The 11,087-nt window shown below is 46.1% G+C and overlaps 1 pseudogene; it reads left to right on the top strand.

Moving 5' to 3' along the window:
- The first annotated feature begins 6,197 nt into the window (after positions 1–6,197).
- Positions 6,198–10,594, top strand: LOC119103818 (60S ribosomal protein L36-like; annotated as a pseudogene).
- Positions 10,595–11,087: the final 493 nt, after the last annotated feature.

Raw genomic sequence — 11,087 nt, 5'->3', positions numbered from 1 at the left:
AGAGGAGAGAGAGGAGAGAGAGAGAGAGAGAGAGGAGAGGAATATATATATATATATATATATATATATATATATATATATATATATATCATCTTAAGTGACGCCTGCTTAAATATCTTTAAATACAGAACATCCATTTTCAGCGATCGAGCAAATGATTCAACATGTGGATCTCCCTATACCGTCTTTCAAAGCAGTTCGTTCGCAAACGTGCGCGTCATTTTAGCACCATTTCCCAGGACAGAAATTGAATGTTAGCGTTCCTAGCCTCAACATGCAGACAAATCCAGGGGTTTCTTGTGTGTACAGCAAATAATTACAGCAATTTCCCAAGAGTAGTGACCTGTCAAGAGGTGCTCGGTAAAAACCCGTCCAATTTCTTCGAATTCACGAGAACGTGGCTATAGTGTAACCAACTCGACTATTGCTCTGAAGTACGTGATCTCTTCAGGATGCATTTTCTGCTTGTTCAGTCTTAAGAAGGTTTCCAAACATGAGCCGGCTGGAAACTGAACTGTACGTAACGAACAGAAAGCTCGACCCGAACAGAACATATACTTGTGAGCACGGGTATCAATTTCTAAAAATGATGGGGGGGGGCCAGAGTATATACATATATGATACATGTGGATATGTATATATATATATATATATATATATATATATATAAACATTGGTTGTCGAAGACATCTGGGGCTTCGTTATTTATGATCTTCCTAAATGTGCTTTCAATCTTGCGCATTTAGTGCCTGCTTTTCTAGGCATTTGGGACGCGCAGGCTCAAGCATTCCGATGCGATTTGTTTCACTAATTAATGCTGCAAAACAATGAACGTTCTCAGACAAGCATGGGATAGCTTTGTTCACTTTTTCAGCAGTTTCGACCCACTCTATCCAATACCAACAAGGTCCCTCATTTCTTTCCGGGCGAGGGGTCCCTTGAGAAAATCACTAGGTGGCACATATTGTTCCCGGTCAAGTGCTGCAGGCCCTATCCGATCCACCGCGGGTTGCCTTCTGGCTATCGTTCTGGCAACTCGGACGGGACCACCTGGTCGATCCGGAGGCCGTAGAGGAATGCATTATAACACATGGTCCCCTCCCTGACGTGAAAAGCCTTCTGATCGTCGCAGTTGGCCGGATCCCCGCAGGGACCGTCAGTCACATAACGACATCCCTGAGAGCCACATGCCTAATTATTGGAACATAAACTCCAGCTCGGCTTAACGGGCCCATGCTGGAATTGGGTTGGAGGGCCCATCGTTCGGTACTGGTGGCCTTGACTGGCATCCTTACAGACCCTTGCAAACCCGGTGCCCCCTGTTGTGCGCTGTGGGTCCCTGACAGATACAGGGGCCCCGACCAGCGTAAATCTCTGGCCCCGGCCTTGTAGCTGAATGGGAAGTGGGCCCTCAGGCCCATGCCGACACGGAGCAGACTGCGTGGTACTGGTAATGCCTGACCGCTTCTTAGGCCCATATCGACTCAGGGGGTCCGCGATAGGCAAAAAGTGCTCTATCATGTGAGGGCCCGTCCCCACATGCCGAGTCCCCTGAATAACACTTAAACCATCCCTTCGTGCCCAAAGGCCTCCAATTGGGCACTTGGTCGTCGGCTCCGGTGGGCGCTCCAGGCTCTTCGGGCCTCCTCAAACACTGCCTCTAGCCGAATCCGGGCTCCTTGCCAATACAGGGCCACCTGTTAGGCGCTGTGGGGCCCCGACAGACGCTAGGGCCCCAGCCAATATTAATCGTTGGCACCTGCTTTGTACCTGCTTGGGACTGGGCCCCTCGGTCCATGCCGACACGGAGCCTAACTGTGCGTTATTGGTGGTGGCTAACCGATATATAGGCCCTTATAGACTCAGGTGGCCCTTGATCAGCGCACAGGGCGCTCTGACTGGCACTGGAGTGCCCGGCCCTGTGGCCCGAGCCCCTGAATACGATCTGCGGCCGACCTTTCGGGCCTTCGAGTCAGGTCCTTAATCCTGTGTGAAAAGGGGTCCAAGATAGGTGCGATAGAGCACGGAATGGGCATCGCAATCGGGTGCGTTTTTGGCGCCACGTCACACGTGGCACGTGTACACGTGTTGACAAGTTGAAATGGGCCGTTTTTGACGCGTTTTTACGTTCACCGTTATATCTCGGCGCAAAAGCAGGTAGAAGCCTGAATGTTGTTCCCCAACATTCACCATTGAAGCAACTATCTTTAAATCGAGCAAAGACGTTACATGAATTGCAATGTCGCACGTGCTGCGTGTAACGCGTGCACGAGCCAGCAGCATGGGCGTAGGAACAGGGGGACCAGGGGGGGGGGGGCTATGCCTGTCTTTTTTCAAGGTGGGAGGCCAGCAGTGTTAACCGGACCCCCACTTTTCAGACTAAGGTTGTGTTTCACTTACTTTTGCACTACATTTAACTTACATGCCGATTTACTTAGTTCACCAGCCATCTTCCCCAAGACGCTTCATTTTTTCGGTTGCTCATTGGCCACCACTTAGTGTTGCAGCTGCAGGGCCGACGCCGCGCGGCCTATGGAGACTGCAACGTCGGGTATCGAGGCATTGATGCCATGACTTGCGAGCGCGCATGTTCAAGCCATGCTACATAGTTTTTATCAGCGATCAATTCTGACTGAATCTTAAACATTTTCAGACGAACATGGATTAGCTATGCTAATACAAATTTGGGACCCTCATTTCATCTACAATCTACGTCCAGGGAGTCCTCAATATATCTGGAGAACACAAAAAAACAACATGAAACCGGTGTGTATGTGACAATTATTGGACCCCTGCAGCGATCAGGGATGTTGTTGTTTCAGTGAGGGCTTTTGTGCTGATCCAGGGCCAACTGTGCGGGTCAGAAGGCCTACCGTGTCAGGGAGGGGAACAATTTGTTATGAGATATCCTTCCAATGACCTCCGGATCGATCATGAGATCTCGCCCCGTGTCACCACAATGACAGCCAGAAGGCACTTTGCGATAGGACGGAATGGCCCTTCAGCCCTTAACCTGAAACGTTAATGTGCTCCGGGTGCTCTACTCAAGGGCCCTTGCCTGGAAGGAAATAAGGGGTCTCAATTTTGTTGAGTAGAGTGGTAGCCTCATTACTGTTGAATAGAGTGCATTGAGATGAGTTAAAAAAAAACGAACAAGGCCATCCCATGCTTGCCTGAGAACGCTCATTTTTCGGAATGGATTAGTAAAACAAATTACATCGACATGTCTGAACATGCCCGCCTGCAGCCTAGAGTGCAAGGACAGTGATGGCCTGGGATGCAGCTTCCGTAAAACCGAACGGCATCGGCCGCTGCAAGTGTCACCAGGCGGCGGGCGCCGTGGTAATAAGTCTTCTGGACAGATTAATAGTTACACATACACGAAAAAAAGAGATTTTACCTCTCCTCTTCCAATTCCCCGCCAGACTCCAGCATCGCTTTATGGTGCTTTAAGTGCCAATCCATTCCTATCATCAGTCTAAAAATCACGCACGTGAAATATGCGCCCAGAATGTCTTCTAAATGCAAGATTTGATGTCCTGACGCGTTCCAAAGTACTCCTTTCAAGAACGTCATCATTTTCGAACACCCGTTGGCCACGGCTTAGTATTTGCTGTTGGGCCGACGCTGAGCGGCCTCGGCAGACTACAACGCTTAGCGTCGAGGTTTCCGTTGCTAAGATTTGCGCGTGCACGTGCTCAAAATTATGTCACATAACTGGTATCACTAATCCATGCAAGTGCCTAAAGGTTATTATTTCAAAAGTGTCATCATTTTCGTCCACCGATGGGCCACAGCTAAACGTTAGCCACCAGACTAACGTTTCGCGAACTATGCAGACTGCGACGCCTGGAGTGGAGGTTTTTGTTGTTAAGATTTGCGAGCGCGCATGTTAAAAAACCACGTTACGTGAATTGTATCACTTACCGATTCTGACTGGACGTTGAGCACCTCCAACCAAACAAGGCTTGATCATATCAATACACACCGTTGACTTCTCGATCTACGATCAAATTTGTATATCCAAGTTTGGATCAGACATATCGATCTACAGCGTGCCTTCGTCATGTCCTTAATGTCTATAAATCCCAGATAAAAATTCAGGCACAGCTTCTTAACTCTATCGTCTCAGAAAGAGTCCACAAAGCAATTGTAAATTAAAGGCGCCGGTGATTTATTTCATGCGGTCGTTCAACGCCTGATTTTTGCCGTTTATTAACTTCAAAATACAAACAGAGTTGATCTCACGGTAGCTCCTGTTTTCTGTTCTGGTTGTAAAGTAAAAATAGCAAACAAACGAAGAAAACCGTGTCCCTTGTTAACACGTAGCTGTATCTGGGGATTATTTTAGAGGGGTGAGATCACAATAAGAACGGCGTTTTTCAACACCGTGTTCCTCCTTGGCAAGGCTCTGGCTACGCCACAGCCTACACACAAAAGCAGACCAAGTCGCCCACGTTGAATGATGGGCAATAAAATGTCCGTTGGGGGAATGCATACCTAAGGCAGGCAGCTTCCCGGAGGTTTTTTTCTGCGATGGCGTGATGCAAGGGAAGATAACTCGGAAAAAGATACTGTTGCAGATGCTGTACATATGTTTTACAGACCAATTAGTAGTGATGTTGATCCAGAAATATGCAACAAGGCGCTCATACGGTCAGCTCGCGGTCAGTCATGCCGGAGACAGCCGGTCCAGGGCAGAGGCCGCAGACGGCGGACGGTAGCAGGGCCTACGTAAGGAATATATGACAGAAGGGTCTTCATTCTGTGGCTTGATTCTTAAAGGATAATGTCCAGTTGTATGGCTTTTGTCACACTGCTCTGACAGTTGCAAGGCTTCAAATTTGTTTCCGTCTAAAATGCTGCGACATGTCATATCTCTTGAAAATCAGCCAGCAAAATGAAGGCACATACCAAATTTATCGCACTGTGAGCCATCCATTCGTTTTCAAAATTCCCGCCAGCCTATGTCCAGGCCGTATTTCCACATTTATCCTGTGGAGGCAGATGCCTCCTCAGTAACCCGGAATGCCTACCCGCGATTGGAATTTCGCCTCCCTAGGAAAGACAATGTTGAAATGTACGAATAAATCTACGAAGCTGGACAGCCTTATTTACCGAATGACATTGACGAGTCGAACAGGAAAGATTGTGCACCAGTGGGGTGCAGCTCTAGGTGCATGTCGAGCAAAACAGCCATGGCATTTGAATAAAGAACGACAACGACCTCCATTTCAAATACCGCCCCCCTCCCCTCCCCCCGGTCATCGGGCTTGCTTTTACAGAAAAAGTTCCTGAAGCACACCCTGAGCTTGGCCTTCCCCCACTTTTTGAAGCGTTCCTACGCATGTGGCCGGCAAGATAGATTTGGCCATGACCGGCCGTCTTTTACTCCTCGATACAATGCAATGCTGTTTAATACAACGGCAGTGTGTGCTGCTATCATTCAAAAGGCTGACAGTTGATAGAAGGGACGAAAATCACCGGCCACACCCCACGACCATTCTCTCACCCCATGGAACAGATTCGGCTGTGTTGCAGATAGCGTGGCGAAATGCGTCATCTGCCGGCGGCCGCCAGAGGCTGTCAGTACCGCGCGCGGCCGGCGGCCGTCTTTTTCAAACTTTACGTGATAATCTGGCAACCTGGGCACCTAGAACCGTGATTCCAACTGCAAATGATACATAATGAAAATTTTCCAATTTTACATCAGCGCAGTGAAGCTAGCGCGCAAGCGCTTGAGTTTCATATTGGGAAGATGTGCCTGAACAGTGAACTTTGCACATACTCAGCCAGCGATTTTACCGTGGGCTCAAAGAATCGCATGTAGCCGAAAATTGCTGCCCATTCAACGGTGCATTTAACTGTGGCTTGCAGTTTAAACCACGCCAGCCTTTTTTACATCAGCTTGTATTTGATGGCTGCTCGCGTTTCGCCTGCTCCAGCACATAATAGTACTGCTGCGCTGTAACTGAAACCACTGCGTCAGGCTGTGGAAAGAACCTACTACCAAATTAGCTTTATTGATGTGTCTCATCTGGATTGCATACTTACATGGGCGTCAAGTTATCATACTTTGGGTGGTTTTAGCTCAATTTTTCTTATCAATGTACCTATTTAATTTATTTCATCGGCAAAAGTCGTTGTAAGTCCATTTTATCTCAAATACGGTTTTTAATATTTCTGCACACGGCAACGCCCTTTACATTGTGTGGCTTCCTGTGTTTGCAGCGAAGCTATATATCAGGTAGGAATTCAAGTTTCAGTTGGCGTTTCTTACAGGCTTCAACTTGGTTAAGTATTTTTCCTTGTTACCCTGACGGATGCAGCATTATTGGGATTCTGTTACGGCTGGTGTTATGAATAAATGCGCTGTTTACCACGAGTGAGCCTAATATGGCGCGGGTTAGACATTGCGGGAAAGCCTTCGTGTCTCAAACTCCCGAAGAAATCAGACTAACGATTTGTTGAAAATGTTGACGCGTCTACGACGTTGTCTGGACTTTGAATTCTACTGATTCCCTTAGCTTTGATTTTATTTGGTAATTTGGTTATCCTTTGAATGATCAAGGGTTTGTTATAACAAGTAGTGGGCAATTATTGAGGCCCTTTACAATGAGCTAGTTTCATTCTATTTTAGTGTCACATATTTGTATTATGTCAAGGGTGAATGCACTTCATTGTGCTTTTTATTCAGTGATGTAGAAACTTATGCTCTGTGTGGACAATTTTTGGTCATCGATGGTGAAAGATTGCAACTTATGGATGGCATGATCTACCTGTGTTAACCACACACTGTTTAATGCCAAGGCATTAAATGCTACTATGTCACTTGCCTGGTCTTGCTCTTGCAATGATGCCCATGAAGTGGTAGGCAGTCTGGGGCTAGTCAACAATAAATCCATCTTATGATCTGGGTGCCTGTGTTTCATCAGCACATTGAGTCTTGTATGCAATACCAGGACAGGAATGCTCTAAGGAGTATTTTCACCTGGAATCACCCTTGCAACATGATAGTTCTAGAATGTGTTCTCTGAGATTGGTAGTAGCCTCCCTGGGGTCTGGGTATGCTGACATAGCACACGCATGTACCAAAATTTGTTAATAATATCTCCGCTATGCCTGACATGTGCAGCGTGTTTTTGCTGTTTGATTTCTGAGTTTGTATTTTGTACATTTTTTAATAACCTAAGTGCATATTGGGTTAAAAAAGATATAATATTGGTAGATGGTTGCAATGTCCCCTAAGCAAAGTGTTCTTGTCATGGGAGGGCTTGTGTACCACTTTAAGCACTCTTGCTGTGATGTGCTGTTGAGGTTATAAAATAATGGTACGTACTTGATAACTGTTTTGTGTTCAGGTGGGTGCAAGTTGCATGTGTGCAATATTTGGTCAATTGATTAGGAATATTTTGCAGACAGGATTGTAAATAAATGTCACAGTCCTGCTAGTGCATGACATTTGTGGTTAGACACTGTTATTTTAGAAATGAAATGCTGACTGTATGTGTGTGATATGCTGTGGGCTCATTTTCCTGTGTTTTTCTGTGGTACAGCCTGTCACTCTCATCAATATTTTTTCTGGTGGTTGTCATAGGTGACACTGCCTTCCTTTCACTGGTAGAAGATCATTAAACATGAGCATAGTGTGATGTTTGCTTGTAAAAAGACAGGAACAAATCAGAACTTGCACCAAGTGGCTGTTGTTTTTAAGTGACAGTAGGCTGTGAAATTCCATTTTGATGTGGAGTGGTCAGAGCAGCCTTTACAGCTGGGCATAGAAATGGTTTGATAAATCATTGTACATTAGAAGGTATCAGTACATATGCTGTGGCTCTCAACCACATGAAAAAGCATTATATGAAGTTGTGTTACAATGCCAAATTTTTGTGGTAGTGTCATCTGAGTTCTTAGCATTCGTAATGTTCATTCAGCTGAGTGGTTGTATGTAATACTACCTGATGGTATAGGGCTATGTAGCTGTGCTTCTAGTTGTGGATATCCCTGACTGTAGCTATTTGCAATACCATTAATTTTAGGGACTTTTATAACAATTTTTGGACAGCACAAACCTTTGTCACACTGTATGCTGTTAAGCTTTTTTTCTAAGAACTGCTTTTGACTCATGTTTTCCTGTACACAACTATGGCTAAATTCTCCCTGCCTCTCTCATGAACTCTCCTTTTCTTGTTCATTCTCTACACCTGCCCTTTGCTTTAACAACTGTAGTATCTTGTCATATGTTGGTGGTACACAATTATGCTTCCAAATATGTCTTCATCCATTATTAAAGATATTTTACAGTCACAGCACATCAACAGAAGGTTGTAGGAAGGGACAACACTGCTATGGTGGGAGTAGTAGCTATGGAGGGTGTCAAGTCCGGCTAGCATTCAGCAGTTTCATCGCCCCCTCTTGCAGATATTCCTGCAGGTGACTTGATGCAATAAATGACCTGTTGTTTCATTCTCCATGAAAATATTGTGTGACGGAAACATGAATACTGGGGTGAATTAGGTGCCCTGTTCACCTGTTGAACTTGGCTGTGCTGGCTTTCCTGTCTGCTTCGGACTTATAACATGCCATTTCCAGGAACACAATGGCCAAGAAACCAGGGAAGTCGGACAAGGGCGGGAGTCGTAAGAAGCCCAAGGCTCAGGTGGCGCCTTACAGCATTGCCATTGGTCTCAAGAAGGGATTCCCAGTCACCAAGAAGACACTCAAGCCCAGGCCTGCCTCGTCAAAGGGTGTATGTAGTTCTCTTGCTAGGCTTTTCTCCAAACCATGCTTGGTTGATGTTAGTAGAGGGCACTGACAGGATTTGAATTTTGCTTGGATTTGAATTTTGCTTGTGATCTGACATGGTCAGGACTCATAATTGTTGTGCTTTGTGTCTTGATGGTGCTATGACTTGTGCCCTCAATTAGCTTGCAGCTTAAAAATCAGAATGGTCTAGTTGAAGAAGCTAATAGGTTGTATTTGTATGTAACAGATGGCATGTGCAATCCTGGAAAGTATTCTTCCTGAAGAAGTGAACTCAGCTGCTGAAATATTGCAACCAATGCACATGGCTCACTACAGTGCAATATGCTAAAGTTTGCATTGTTGAAAGAACCATAACCTTATAATCTCACCCTATTAGGTCCATGCCCATGCTGACAGACTGAAATTATTGCTTTGTAAAGTGTTTGGGAGATGAAAAGTGTCATGTGGTCAAGGAGTAGTGATGGCCATCCACAAATTTGTGTGTCTCAGTGATCTAAATGTCACCCTCTGTCCCTTCTTACTCTTCTGCTCTGTCCCATGAACCCCCTTCCCTCCATGCACAGCATAATTTCTGAGCATGCATCTCCTACCATTTCTGTATGTTAAGCTTCACATTGCTCTGGAAAGAGGGTTTGGCTCAATACTCAAAGCAACTGGAGAATGATTGATATGGAATGAATTAAGAGCTTCAGAATATGTTGACATGTGATGGATGTCATAAATACCATGCCACATCAACTCTTTTTCTGAATCACAGCAGTGTTGTGTGATCATTTTCTATGTTGTGATATCTTGTCAGTGATCAAACTGGTATGGAAAATGGTTGAAAATTGAAGTGCTGAAATCTGTGTATCCTTGTAATGTAATTTTTGTGGTATGTCAATGTATTTTTGTACTGATGGTTATTAGTGGGAGGTGATTCATGCATGCTTTGTTACATGCCACATGTTTGTAATTTTTGCCTGAAGGCATTTGCAATTTCAACACCATAGCTGTCCCAGATGAATTCAGCCTGAGCAAAACTTATGATCTGCTGAACACTCTACATGGTATCATACTGAATCTTAGCTGCTCGGATCCGAAAGAACGGCAAAGGCTAGCCGGATGACAAATTGTTCCTGATAACCACTGGTGCCTTTATGGTCAGGCCAACTTATTATGCTTGCTATCTGTTGTAAATTTGCGATGATTGGCCAAAGGTGAAATGGTTGTTGGATGAATCTTATGGTGTCACCAGGTTTAAAGCTAGGATATTTTCATGAATTCACTTGTTTGATTCAACTTGAGTTGTACCCTATGAGGCAAACATTAGGTATGGAATATTCAAATCCTCCACATGTTGTGCTTTTGGCATTGTTTTTGGAGGGGTTTAGGGCATTTGCCAATTGATGTGCGGTATGTGTTGTTGCTCTTTTCATCGTCGAATTTTCGCACGGGTGACAGCGGCGGTTTAAAGCCACTTCTGCCTTCCTGACGCATGGATTGAAATGATGGTTTCGAAGACATTCGTTATAAAATGTGTCGTTATGGTTCCCGTTTCTTCAGCCCCCCCCCCCCCCCCCTCCCACCCCAAATACCGGTTATTATTCAGCATCAACGATTTATGTGCTGTTCCGCTTACTCGTGTCCTCTGTCCCTTACAGAAAATCACCAAGCACAACAAGTTCATCCGGGATCTCGTGCGCGAGGTGGTCGGCTTCTCGCCGTACGAGAAGCGCGCCATGGAGCTGCTGAGGATCTCGCGCGACAGCGGGCACTCAAGTTCCTCAAGAAGAAGCTGGGCGGCCACATCCGCGGCAAAGAGGAAGCGTGAGGAGCTGGGCCAGGTGCTGGTGCAGCAGAGGAAGGCGGCTTGCTGCTCACGGCGATCACTGAGGGCAATACACACGGCGACGACATCCGACTGTTTGAAGGCCGGCCTGGGGAGGGGCGGGGAGAGAGAGACGCGAGTCACCGCCGTGGTGCGGGCTCATCGGGGACAGCAGATGTTCGATGCCGGGTGGGGAGTCGTGCGGCGTGGTGTTTGGAGCGGTGCGTCATGCGCGAACGGTTGTCCGCCCCGGTGTCAGAAAGTCACGCCCGGTTTCCATCACAGGTTGCATGTTTCAGCCAGCCCTCCTGAAATAATTCAGTGCTAGTGCCGTTCAAAGTTGACTGGGACGTCCTCACGCGCTGTTGCTGCGATTTCACAAAGAATATCTACAACTTCATAATGGTAGTACTGACAATGGAGCGTTCCCGCCGCAGCTCTGTGTCCAGAACGTACTGTGCTTTGCACTTATGGCTTGAGAAGTGGTAGGTAACCCTGGCACCAACACAAG

Source organism: Pollicipes pollicipes, unplaced genomic scaffold, assembly GCF_011947565.3.
Source record: "Pollicipes pollicipes isolate AB1234 unplaced genomic scaffold, Ppol_2.1 Scaffold_5724;HRSCAF=6776_pilon_pilon_pilon, whole genome shotgun sequence".
Classification (NCBI taxonomy): domain Eukaryota; kingdom Metazoa; phylum Arthropoda; class Thecostraca; order Pollicipedomorpha; family Pollicipedidae; genus Pollicipes; species Pollicipes pollicipes.
The sequence above is the reverse complement of the archived record's forward strand: the minus strand, read 5'-3'. Positions and strand labels throughout refer to the sequence as shown.